The following is a 12,063-nucleotide window of genomic DNA, read 5'->3' on the forward strand; positions in this document are numbered from 1 at the left end:
TTATTGACTCTCTTAGAACAGCGCCAGCACAAAACCCTGCTGACGTCAGCCGCGGACAGAAACACGCAGGCCTTAATACGCCGTCTCAAGCTGCCTGGCCACACTGAGGCCCGGGGGGGGGGGGGGGGGGGGGGACTGGAGCTTAAAGAGACTGGATGTTGCTTTGTTTGTTTTTTTATCTGAATGTCAACAGTGATTTTACTAGCAAACCGAAGAGTAGGTGTTGACACTTTTGAGGTGAATATGGCCTGGGCTACATGAGGGCTTGAACTTTTCACTTTTTTCACGAGAAAGATGACAAGTGCGAGTCATCCTCCAGCTAAACCAATCCCTTCACATATGAAGCAATACAGTAGTGTGAGCTGATAACCTATGACCCACTATTATCTACTGCCTTAGTTACTACGAATAAAATGCCCAATGGCAATCTGGCAAGGCCGTGAACAAACCAACACAGGCTTTGTGGGCTTTTTATTGCGAGCAAACAAGCAGGTCTGTATAAATCCTTTCTAGTGTCCTGCTTTCACGGGTTCCTTTTGGGTTACTCTCCACATGGTTGGACAATGAGAGAAGGACAACGGTCATCCTTTATGATAAGCCCCATTCACGGCTCTGTCCGTTTTTAGGAAGCCAGGTCAGGTCAGGGTTGAACATTCTAACCTCCAATCCTGGCTCCCATAGATCAGCCAGCTGGTTTGTGCACAGCTACTTGGCATCATCAGAAATCCAAAACCCCAGCAGTCATACAGAACTGTTTGTATTAATAACAAAAGACTAGGCTACTCTTTACTCAGCAAACAATATATGGAAAATACTGATTAAATAAGAGAGTGCAAATGCTCTCTTGAGTAGGTCAACATAAGGCTATCTCCTAACCATTGGTAGTGTGTTTCATAAGCCAGAGAATGCTTTCATAATATTCTCTACCCTGACAGAGGTACCTGAGGATTCACACAATACTGAAAAGCCTTGCCCATCTGTTGAGGATAAGCACACTGTAAAGCTCCCTTTTATATGAGAGCAGAGAACTTTTCGCTGTTGTGGAAAATGTGCTCTGGACAAAATGGATGGAGGTCCAATACAATGGTCATCTCTGACTACCGTGTCCACATGCCACAACAGGACATAGATCCAAACCTTGCATCACACGGCTCTTTCAGGTAATGTAATGTACTTGCACTGCAGCAAATCCTCGCTGGACTGAAGTTAACACTGAACCAGGGATTTAACAGACTAATGATGACCAACTCTGCGTGTTTGCAAAATATGACCAATTACAAACATGGACAAGCCTGAGTGCCGTACTTCACACAAGAGCAAACATAATTTGCTTTAATTGAATTTTTTTATTTTTTATACGAAGAGTTTAAGAGCATAATTCAAGCGAAAAGCAACACGTTGGGAAAAAAATTGCAGACTGAATGAGTAAGTTAATGGCCTTCTCAATATCACTCTAGTACAGTGGTTCTCAACCCTGGTCCTCAGGTACCCCTTGTCCTGCATGTTTTAGATGTTGGAACAGGGAAAACATGTAATAAGACAGGGGTCCCTGAAGACCAGGGTTGAGAACCACTGCTCTAGTAGATCTGACTAAATACAATGGTGTTTTCCATCCAATTAGATCCACGGGATCTTCGACAAATGATGATGCCATTTTTCAAGACGATGACCATGGTGATCTATCCTGGTAAGAAGTGAACCACCGTGGTGACACTGAAAATCAACAGTTAAACCGGAAGTTACCTCACTAACCCTAAATCCGGCTTTGTAGTATTGGGCTCTGATCTGAATGATGTGTAAACACCTGTAAAACCCCCAATCCCTTTGTCTTCCTCTTCTGTCCACTACGGCTGTGTTGAACGAACTCAAAGAAAATGTTTCGCTCTCTCCAAACAAAAACGTTGCCAAGTTTCATAATGAGACTGTTCCGTTCATTTACGAGGTACTCTTTAAGGATGTTATCCGTGTAATCCAATGATGATGTCTGATCAAGCCCCAGGGGCCAACACAACCCAGACAGTGGATGGAACACCCACACACACACACACACACACACACACACACACACACACTAAGACCATGCAGGGACACCAGAGTCCACCTCACCCCGGCCTCACAAATCAGCCAACTGGCTGCACAGCTGGCATATGTACAGCAATGCACATGTAGGATTAGATTAGGCACCCCAACCCACCCCTCAGGATCATCCAGTGATATTGAATTAGCGCCGTGCAGCGAGGGGAGCTGCTGAGTGCTAATCATGTTAACAGGATGCTGTCTCAGGGCTGCTTTCACCTCATACCACTTCTTATTTAGGATAAACACAGGAGGCGCTGGTGAGAGCGCCGCGTGTTCGGAAGCTGCCCCTTGTCCTTCAAGTGTTTCACATTCACTTCCACAAATGCGCTGTCACAAGTGGAGGCTATCCATTTTGTTGCAATAGCAAGTCAGCACGCGTGCGCGCGCACACACACACACACACACACACTTACCTTCCTGGAGGACATCAATGTTATTGGTTAGAGATACAAAGGATGTCATGCATGGATGCTAACGCAATCTTACAGGGGAAAACCAATACCGACATTTTATCACTTCCATCAGACAGGGTCATTTCCTGTTCTTGAGATAGTGGTAGGATTGTGATGAGAGCCACTGCGTACACACACAGCAGAGCTGTGTTTGACAATATTGTAGTCAACAAACACACCTTCCCTATAGTTCAAAGCACCATAAGAGTCTGAGAAAACCAGAGCCTGACAAAGAAAACCCAAGAGGAAAGAATACACAGAAAGGAAGAAGAAGAGAGCATTGTTTTCCAGTCAGTGCAGCCAACCACATCCCCATTTCTGGTTTCATAACCCCTCAGTCAGCTGGCTTCTGGGAGAGCCCTGGTCAGGGCCCACTGCCAGCCCCAGCCTGGGCGCTCTCAGAAGCTTAGCCCTGGGAAGTGGCTCCTAAACAGTCTCTGACACACCCCCCTCCTCCACCAAGACCCACCAGCCACCACACAAAACCAAGATGCCTTCCTCCCCATGCTAACCGACGAACCCGTTTCGTAGCCGTCAAAGTGAAACCTCGACACAGAGGCCCACAGCATATCACAGCAGTGGAGTGCTCCGCCAGTTAACAACGGGACGCCATTCTTGAAAATGTGTTGTTCGGGCCCCGGGAGGACAGGATACTCAGATGTACCCAACAACAGTCATTTTCCACAGTGCCATAAAGTTGAGGGTGTTGACAAGGCCATCTGGTGCATGCTTGGTGCACCGAGCTGTTACACTGGCGCACTCTCCACCTGGTAATGAGCGGAGCAGTTACAAGCCTCACGTCCAAACACCAAACTGTGTGTCTAAAGAGTGGATACAGTACCCTGATTTACTTATATGGCCTAACAGACCTATATTGTCCTGTCTATCTATCAATAGATCATATCCACCCACTCATCAAGTGTGCAGCTGGTACTTTCCATACTGGGATGTTACTTTGAAGCTAAAGAACTAAAGCAGGCATATTCCCCACCGTATTCCCTGTAGGGCATCACCAGAGGTTTGGAGGAAACATATTCCATGATTTTCCTCATTAAACACATGCCCCGTTTTCTTTCGGAAGCACGGACAATGGAGGTGGAGGAGACTGGAGGGAAATCCCTGCAGCGCTGTAATGTGCTGACCTGCAGCCACTTGGTTACTCCCCTCGAACCATGCTGTCTCCACCCGTGTGTGTGTGTGGTGTGTGTGTGACTGAGTCAGTGAGACTGTGTGTGTGTGTGTACACATTTGTCTGTCGTTGTGTATGTGTGTCTCTCTGTCTCTCCATCTGCATGTGAGTGCGTATAATATGTGTGTGTGTGTACATTTGTCTGTCGTTGTGTATGTGTGTCTCTCTGTCTCTCCTTCTGCATGTGAGTGTGAGTGTGAGTGTGAGTGTGTGTGTGTGTGTGTGTGTAAGAAAGAGTCTCAGTCTCTCCGTCTCTACGCCAGTCCTCTTCGTGGACCTCCGTGGACCCTCACCACCCTTCATCTACTGCTATCAGTCTTCTCTCTTAAGAGACCATAATAGATGAACATACAGTACAACAAAGGTGTAGGGGGTTAAATATTGGCCAAACAACCAAAACATATTCCCCTATGGTTTAAAGGAAGATGGGAAACTGAACAGTGTATTAGCATGAACCAAATAATTCCAATGGAATTAGTTATTTGACTCTATGGGTTAAATCAGAGCAAGAATGGTCAAAGGTTAAATGAAATATACATTTAATAACATTGCAAATGAATGACAGCGTGTTAGAAAATGAAGGTTAACTCTTACCTACGCTACCATGATTATTGTAAATCAGAGACAGCAAGATGTGAGCAAAGAGAATGAGTACAAGGACAAGCCAGAGCTGAGGAGAAGGTCTCAGGAGATGAGAAATCCACAGAACAATGCTTCACCATTCCCTTTATACACAAGGACAACCAATCAGACCAAATATTGACCGTTACTTATCAACATATGACTAGCAATGCACAGTAAGTTACACAATAGGGTGAGAGCCATCAAGTAGAGACCCTGTCCAGCAACTCCAGATTTGAGCATATGAGAGGTGGGGGCAGGATGACACTCAGCCTTACAAAGGCTCTAATATGGAAACAGCTTGGAGGTAACCTCTGTCCCAGTGTTTGTGGAGCAGGGGGAGGTTTTGTTTTGAATTAATAACAAATTGAGGAAAGCCACTTTTACACAGATAGCGTGACAAACAACAACAAAAGAATTACGCACTAATGGGTAACGCACATTCCCTGTGCCTAATCACCAGCAAATAAAGGAATGAGGATACATTGGTAGCACTTACATTAGCACAGTCAATTCATAAGGGCATGATAAATAAAAATGCTTATGATCATGCAGTAGGTACCAGACAAGAACACACACACAACTATCATATTGTCTCAAAGAATCCATTCAGGCTCAAACCGCAATGTTCAGACGGACCAATCCAATGTTCAAACGCAGCAGTGCATTAGTGTAACAGTAGAATGAAGCTTTTAGGGACAGGGGATTAAAATTCCCTGGGTGAGTCCGTGCGCAGACTCTGATTCTTCCTCCCCCACGCCCCCACCCCAACCGTATTTTTTAATCCTTGCTAGTGTATATCATATGATCTGGAACCATTTACCTTCATATTCTCATGGCCAGCGGCCCCCTACCCTCTCCTCAGGTGGTCTCCAAGCGTAGGGAGGGGGGATTAGCACTGTAACGAAAACCTTTGTTGAAGAGTGAAGTATTGCATGTGTAAGTCCTCCTGCAGGGGCCGATGGTGATAACCCTAGTGCTGATGCTGCTGATGATAACAGTCCCGGGGCGTTCTGATACAGAATCAGACTCTCTGTTTCCCACATCTGGCCTCATGCTCTGTGGCCACCTCATCTGAACAGTGGCTCTCATGACCCAACGTGGTCCTGGCGACACCCCTGACAGACACACAACAAAGCTGTATACAGTCACTGACACTACATCCACTCTCCTTACTTACCACTTGGCATTCATTAGCCAAGAGAGTTGAAGGCATTTTTAGAACGCTTCAAGAATGTGTCAGTTCTAAAACGTAAAGATTCGAAAATGTCAATGTTTTACTTTGAGGACTTCAAAAGAGCACGGTGTGTCATCCTGTCAGTTAACTGCAGCATGTTAGCGATCAGGGGCACGACCACTTACCGTGTTAGAAGCAGAACTAATCTCTTTCAGTGAGTTGATCCGAGTGTGAATGTTGTTAACCTCTAGGGTGACACATGCGCCATGGTGAAGAAAGGAGTTTAACAGTAAGGTCAACCTGGAAAGGCCTTTAAATTGATCTTCTGCACCTTGGAATTGCCTTCCTGTCTGATGCGACCACTTCCAGCGGTCAAAGAAGGAGAGGAAAAGCAGAAGCAGCCTATTACTATGAAGAAAAAGAACAGGAAATCACAACCCTGAAGAGCAGCCTTGTACGCTTTGCCTGAGCAAAATACAAAAGAAACAGGAAAAACCATGTGGTTTGTGTGATTAAAAAGAAATGTGTACCGTATACATCAGAATTTAGTTTTGGAATAGGCACCAGTGTGTATACATGTGGTACTTCACTTCAACTTCTTGGTGACGAGCATGTGTGTGTGTGTGTGTGTGTGTGTGTGTGTGTGTGTGTCTGCCAGGCAAGCCAGTGCACTTAAAAAGCAACAGCTGCCTGGCCCCAGGCCCAACCACTGAGGACCAGAATGTCTACCCACACCCTCACACACACCCTGACAGGGCCGAAGAGCATAGCTGTGGAGTGGAGCATGGGTGGACACTGGACAGCCTGGGAGGACACAAATCACCACTCAAGCAGTGCTCTTTCCTTGATGAAGTTGCATCAACAGCTGGCCCTTTCAGCAACTGGGGGGAAAAAATATTCTATCCGATATGGTGGGACTGATGGGAAATTAAGTCAAATCTCGCACATAAGGGCTAAACTGTGTTAGCTTCTGTTGGCCATAACAGCTTTTAAAAAAAAAAAACATACGCAGAAAGTCCAAATGAGCGGTACCCTAAGTGTAGCACGACACGCACAGTCAAGGTCTCGATTACAGCTGTGCTGCACTAAAAAGACATCCAGACAGAGGGAGTTACGCATGATAGGCAAGGGGGAGCTCAGGGGAGATCTCATTACCGCAAAACGTCCCCTCACAGGAGAACTGGAGTGGATAGAGCCAGAGGATTTGGCTAATGGCATCCCTTTCCCTCAGCTGCTGTCTTGTCATTAATGTTGATTATGGTGCTGTGTCCAACTCTGGGTTTGACTGTGTGTGTGTGTGTGTGTGTGTGTGTGTACCCTGTCTGTAGCCAGAGTAAGATGTCAGGCTCATAGATACTGAAACCAAAACATCCTGTATGACATGGTACCCTGCCTCTAGAATTGTACCACCCCCTCCTCATGTGCTGCCTTTACATCTGCCTTGCTGTCTCTGATGGCGTACAACACCTCCTCAGTCTCAATGCACCCTTTGTTTACAGCCGGCCGAGCCCATATGTGCACGGCTAGGGTTACAGGCCCAATTTAAAAGCTACCCCTGTATTCACCTTCAGGAGCTGGAATGTGTCCGAAAAAGGTTATTGTCTAGCAACCCACACAGGCCAGGAATGTCTGGAAGGACGAGCACCCTTTCTGTGTGGTTTCTGTGGTAGGGATAGATGGTGAGGAGGATCGAGGGAGTTTTCTGAATGTGTCTGCTCCTCCCTGGGTGAATCACTTTTGGAAGGAGATGACCATCAATCCCGACACTCACTCCTGAGTCATGGTTTATTCACCACTGCTCTCCCAAAGTCAGTGTGAAGACACTATTTAAGGGCTTCAGCACTAAATACCCCTTCAGGTACGTCCATCACTCACTTGAGTGCCATTGTCTTGATTCAGAGTCGTTTACAACTTTAGGGACCCATGAAACCTATCTACATGCTCTTTTCAACTTTAAAGAGCAATTTGAAATGGCTTCAAAGCATAGCCCTCAGAGGTAGCTAATGTAGCCATCTGCCCAGAAGCCACAGGAATTTCCCTACTTTCGCTAGATTTCACAGGGCTCATTGTTCAGAACCTTCCAAATTTCCACTTACCACCTGGTGTTAGATAACTACATACATATACTCACACACTCACTCACTCACTCACTCCACATGTATGAAAAACAGGGTGTGGGTTTGAAAAGGACTCACAAAAAACATTCAACTGTTGTGCTTTATGAGGTGTCCTTCAGCTCCACATGCTATGCATTTGCACTGGCTGTGTCACATCTTTCAAAGCAGTCCTGCCAAAACAATTAATCTCAGTTCAATTTATTATCCTAATGATTTTCATTGTCTACACCATCATAGACCATGACGTTTTGCTAGAAGACAATCACGCTCCTCTGTACTCATGGTGTTGCTTCTCATAAGTAAACACTTGTTGGGAACTAAGCCATTGCTGCAGATGTCATGGAAAGATTCTGGTGAGGAAGACATGAATTATCAAGGTCATCTCTCAGGACAGAAAACAGTTCTCTCTCCATCTCTCTCACTACACCCCAATGTGGATGACTCGTGAGTACTTCTTACAATGTTTAAATGTCTGGAGTGTCAGAGCAGGAAATGACTGGCAATTGTTCTTTACATATGCTCTCTCCGTCTCTCTTTCACATAGAAATGTCTCAAACACTCGTCTGCTACAAGCAAGCATAATGTTGCTCTACCTGAGCCATTCTTGCCTCAAGGCCAACCTTAAACTGTGACATGTAGAAGTCGTCAACCACATCGTCTCATTTCCTTGGCAACCATGACTCATTTCCCTGACAACACTCTTGCAGGGAAGATTCATAAAGAGAAGCTCCAGCAGCTGCAACAGTTTCAGTTATCGGATTTGGACGCACTTTATAAATTTACCATTATCCCAGAACAAAGCAGACAGTACATCAAGTTTTCAGATTGATTAACTGGTAACCGAGGGGCTTTCAGATTGAGATAGCTATACCAAAACCTGCAACCCCCCACATAATGTTAGCCCATCCCAGACTCTAAAGAATGTATTTAATATTTAATAATTTTGTATTTAATATTATACACCTCGACCGAATACCTCTTAATTAATGTTTTATTTTTAGGATCACGTATTACCCTGCATATGATATATATACGCATATGCAAATTAGGTAGAATCCAGAAGATTCTAAGTAAAAATCAATATCTGGTCTGACCTCACCTGAAAGCCAATGCTCTAGTAGCTTCCACACGGGAGGTCACTACTACACATGACAGCCTAACAAAGACACCTGTGTGTGGGGAGGAAGCCCCATCCAAGTTATCAAGTTACCCACAAACATCAGCCAAATTCACCATCATCATAATGCATCATCGATCATGCATCCACTTTAGAGAGAGTCCTCACAGCTCTACCTCACCCACAGCCTCTCCTCTCACAGTAAACCATTCACTCGTAATAAAACTCAAAACAATAATGTCTGTTCAACCAGCCTGGCGTAGCATGCAAATAAACCTGTTAGAAAGAACATTCACCAGCATGACACACACACTACTATGACAAGCCAGAACATGCCACCTAGGCTACAATGGGCTACCTGCCTAAAACCCTAAACACACAGTATTACATACCGTAATGCAATCATATGCTTGGTTGTTTTGCAGTAATTATTGTCTTGTGAGCCCATGTCAGACCAGTCTAATTTCAGAAAACAGAACTCACCAAAGACCACACCCTTCCAAACCATGTGGGGTTGCCCCAAGTACTTAGTTACAGGTTCAACTCCAAAGTACGGCTTCCTTCAGTCTTCCCAGTGGTGTTGATCTATGCGAGAAAGGAAGACACACAGCTAAAATAGGTGAGCTCTGCAACTCGCCGTCCTCAATGGCACTTCTCCGGATGGGGCGCCGTCATAGGCATTACATAACACCCTTGAGCCACAAGCACAAAGGCTAAAAACGCCATGGAAGAGAGATAGAAACACCCACAGATGAGCGCCCAGCCGAAGCGCCCGCATACATACCGTTAGCTACAATCACATGGACTCACAGGTACACTTATCACATAATTCTCACTGACACAAGCATACACTTGACCATGGAATGCATGGTCATCTGGGATGGTCTAGATCTGTTACTAGTACTACATCCTTCGGTCAACGTCATCACCACCGTCAACAGTGTCAGCATCTCTGTGTGTTGTGTTTTATGTCTAAACGAGTCTTGATTTTGGAATGTCTGTTCCTGCTCCAGCCACCATCGCTAACGAGCGGTTTCACAAAGAGCATGAGAGGAGAAGCCACCCTGTTAATGGAACAATTAAGCAGACAATATAGTGAAGAGCCCTTTCTCCGATGATGGGCTAGAGTACCCTAAGCCCAGCGCCACTGAAGCCACAGCCCACTTCGAACCGCAAAAAAATTATGGATTTGAGGTCCTCTGGATCCTAAAGTAGGCTTATGGAGAGACAGCCTTCCTTCCAGCTCTTGAGAAGAGGTAGGCGGTGCTCAAAGCCATAGGCATTGGTCAGGCTCACCATTAAAGGGCCTCCCCCCTATAGCCATGCGGTTTGCTGTAAAAACTCGGATCTACAATCCTGTCCAATAAATGGACGTCTACACCCTTTATTCAGTTCCCAATATGTGTGATTTTTTTTTCAAATAAATTATTAGGTGTTCTTGTAGTAAAGTGTACATTGCACGCAAAAGCTGTGCTTTTGAGGATTTGCTCGGAAGGGATCTCATAGCCAATAATATGTCAGACACGGATGGACAAGCCATCAACCATCTTGTTCTGTTAAACTGATCCCATACCAAATTAGCAGGCGTTAGCTTGCTTTCTTATTGCTTAGACGGAGGAGTTGTTTGAGTGTGATTTGATTCAGCGTGAGCCAGAGCATGAGAGACTCACACGTCCATACGGGATTCAGGAAGGGTGGTGAATGATGCCGATCATCACTATCCCAATCCTAATCATCATCATCATCATCATCATCATCATCATCATCACCACCACCACCACCTTCACAAAAGCACCTGAGCACAAGCTCCCCCACACAGTCCACCTCGCCCCCTTCCTCAGAACTGTCCGTTGTTGCCAAACTGTGAGAGAAACATGTCTCCCTGTTGAATGTCAGGAATTGGTCGTTTGATTTGGATGTGGTGGCGAGACGCTTTGCTCAGCTAACAGCAAGATAAGCCATGTTGACGACTGGACTTATAGGACCGAGTGAAGTTCCAAGGAAGAGAGAGGTCAGTCTCACTCCAGCTTACTGTGTAGTGCATCACCTCAAGCTGTGGAATAGTATCAACTTTAAATTGTTTAATATCAATACTAAATTACTAAGATAAGCTTTAAGTACGCTGATATTGAATAGAGCGGCCCAGCTACACCTTATGAAACATGGTCCACATGCCCAAAATACATTTGTATTTTTTGTAATATTTGTATTTTTATAGTTAGGTCCATAAATATTTGGACATTGACACAATTTTCATCATTTTGGCTCTGTATACCACCACAATGGATTTGAAATGAAACAATCAAGATGTGCTTTAAGTGCAGACTTTCAGCTTTAATTTCAGGGTATTTACATCCAAATCAGGTGAACAGTGTAGGAATTACAACACATTTGATGTGTGGCCCCCCTCTTTTTAAGGGACCAAAAGTAATTGGACAATTGGCTGCTCAGCTGTTCCATGGCCAGGTGTATGTTATTCCTTCATGGGAGTTTGTTATTTCATTGACAAGGAGCAGATAAAAGGTCTAGAGTTCATTTCAAGTATGGTATTTGTGTTTGGAATCTGTTGCTGTCAACTCTCAATATGAAGTCCAAAGAGCTGTCACCATCAGTGAAGCAAGCCATCGTTAGACTGTAAAATCAAAACAAACCTATCAGAGAGATAGCAAAAACATTAGGTGTGGCCAAATCAACTGTTTGGTACATTCTTAAAAAGAAAGAACGCACTGGTGAGCTCAGCAACACCAAAAGACCCGGAAGACCACGGAAAACAACTGTGGTGGATGACAGAAGAATTCTTTCCCTGGTGAAGAAAAACCCCTTCACAACAGTTGGCCAGATCAAGAACACTCTCCAGGAGGTAGGCGTATCTGTGTCAAAGTCAACAATTAAGAGAAGACTTCACCAGAGTAAATACAGAGGGTTCACCACAAGATGTAAATCATTGGTGAGTCTCAAAAACAGGAAGACCAGATTAGAGTTTGCCAAAAAACATCTAAAAGAGCCTGTACAGTTCTGGAACAACATCCTATGGACAGATGAGACCAAGATCAACTTGTACCAGAATGATGGGAAGAGAAGAGTATGGAGAAGGGAAGGAACTGCTCATGATCCAAAGCATACCACCTCATCAGTGAAGCATGGTGGAGGTAGTGTTATGGCGTGGGCATGTATGGCTGCCAATGGAACTGGTTCCCTTGTATTTATCGATGATGTGACTGCTGACAAAAGCAGTAGGATGAATTCTGAAGTGTTTCGGGCAATATTATCTGCTCAGATTCAGCCAAATGCTTCAGAACTCATAGGACTGC

The 12,063-nt window shown here is 44.9% G+C and overlaps 1 protein-coding gene across 6 annotated transcripts in view; it reads right to left on the reverse strand.

Moving 5' to 3' along the window:
- adcy7 (adenylate cyclase 7) overlaps nt 1-12,063 on the reverse strand; it is a 36,876-nt gene that overhangs the window by 21,126 nt on the left and 3,687 nt on the right. Inside the window, exon 1 of one of the 6 annotated variants that reach the window (XM_062471425.1) lies at nt 9,236-9,342. The exons of 4 other annotated variants lie outside the window; for them this stretch is intronic. The gene's annotated coding sequence lies outside the window, so the exon portion shown is untranslated. Of the gene's footprint in view, nt 1-1,174; nt 1,236-9,235; nt 9,343-12,063 lie in introns of those variants that run through there. One more of the 6 variants, XM_062471427.1, reaches the window with a different exon arrangement.

The sequence above is a fragment of the Osmerus eperlanus genome, chromosome 10 (genome assembly GCF_963692335.1).
Source record: "Osmerus eperlanus chromosome 10, fOsmEpe2.1, whole genome shotgun sequence".
Taxonomy (NCBI): Eukaryota; Metazoa; Chordata; class Actinopteri; order Osmeriformes; family Osmeridae; genus Osmerus; species Osmerus eperlanus.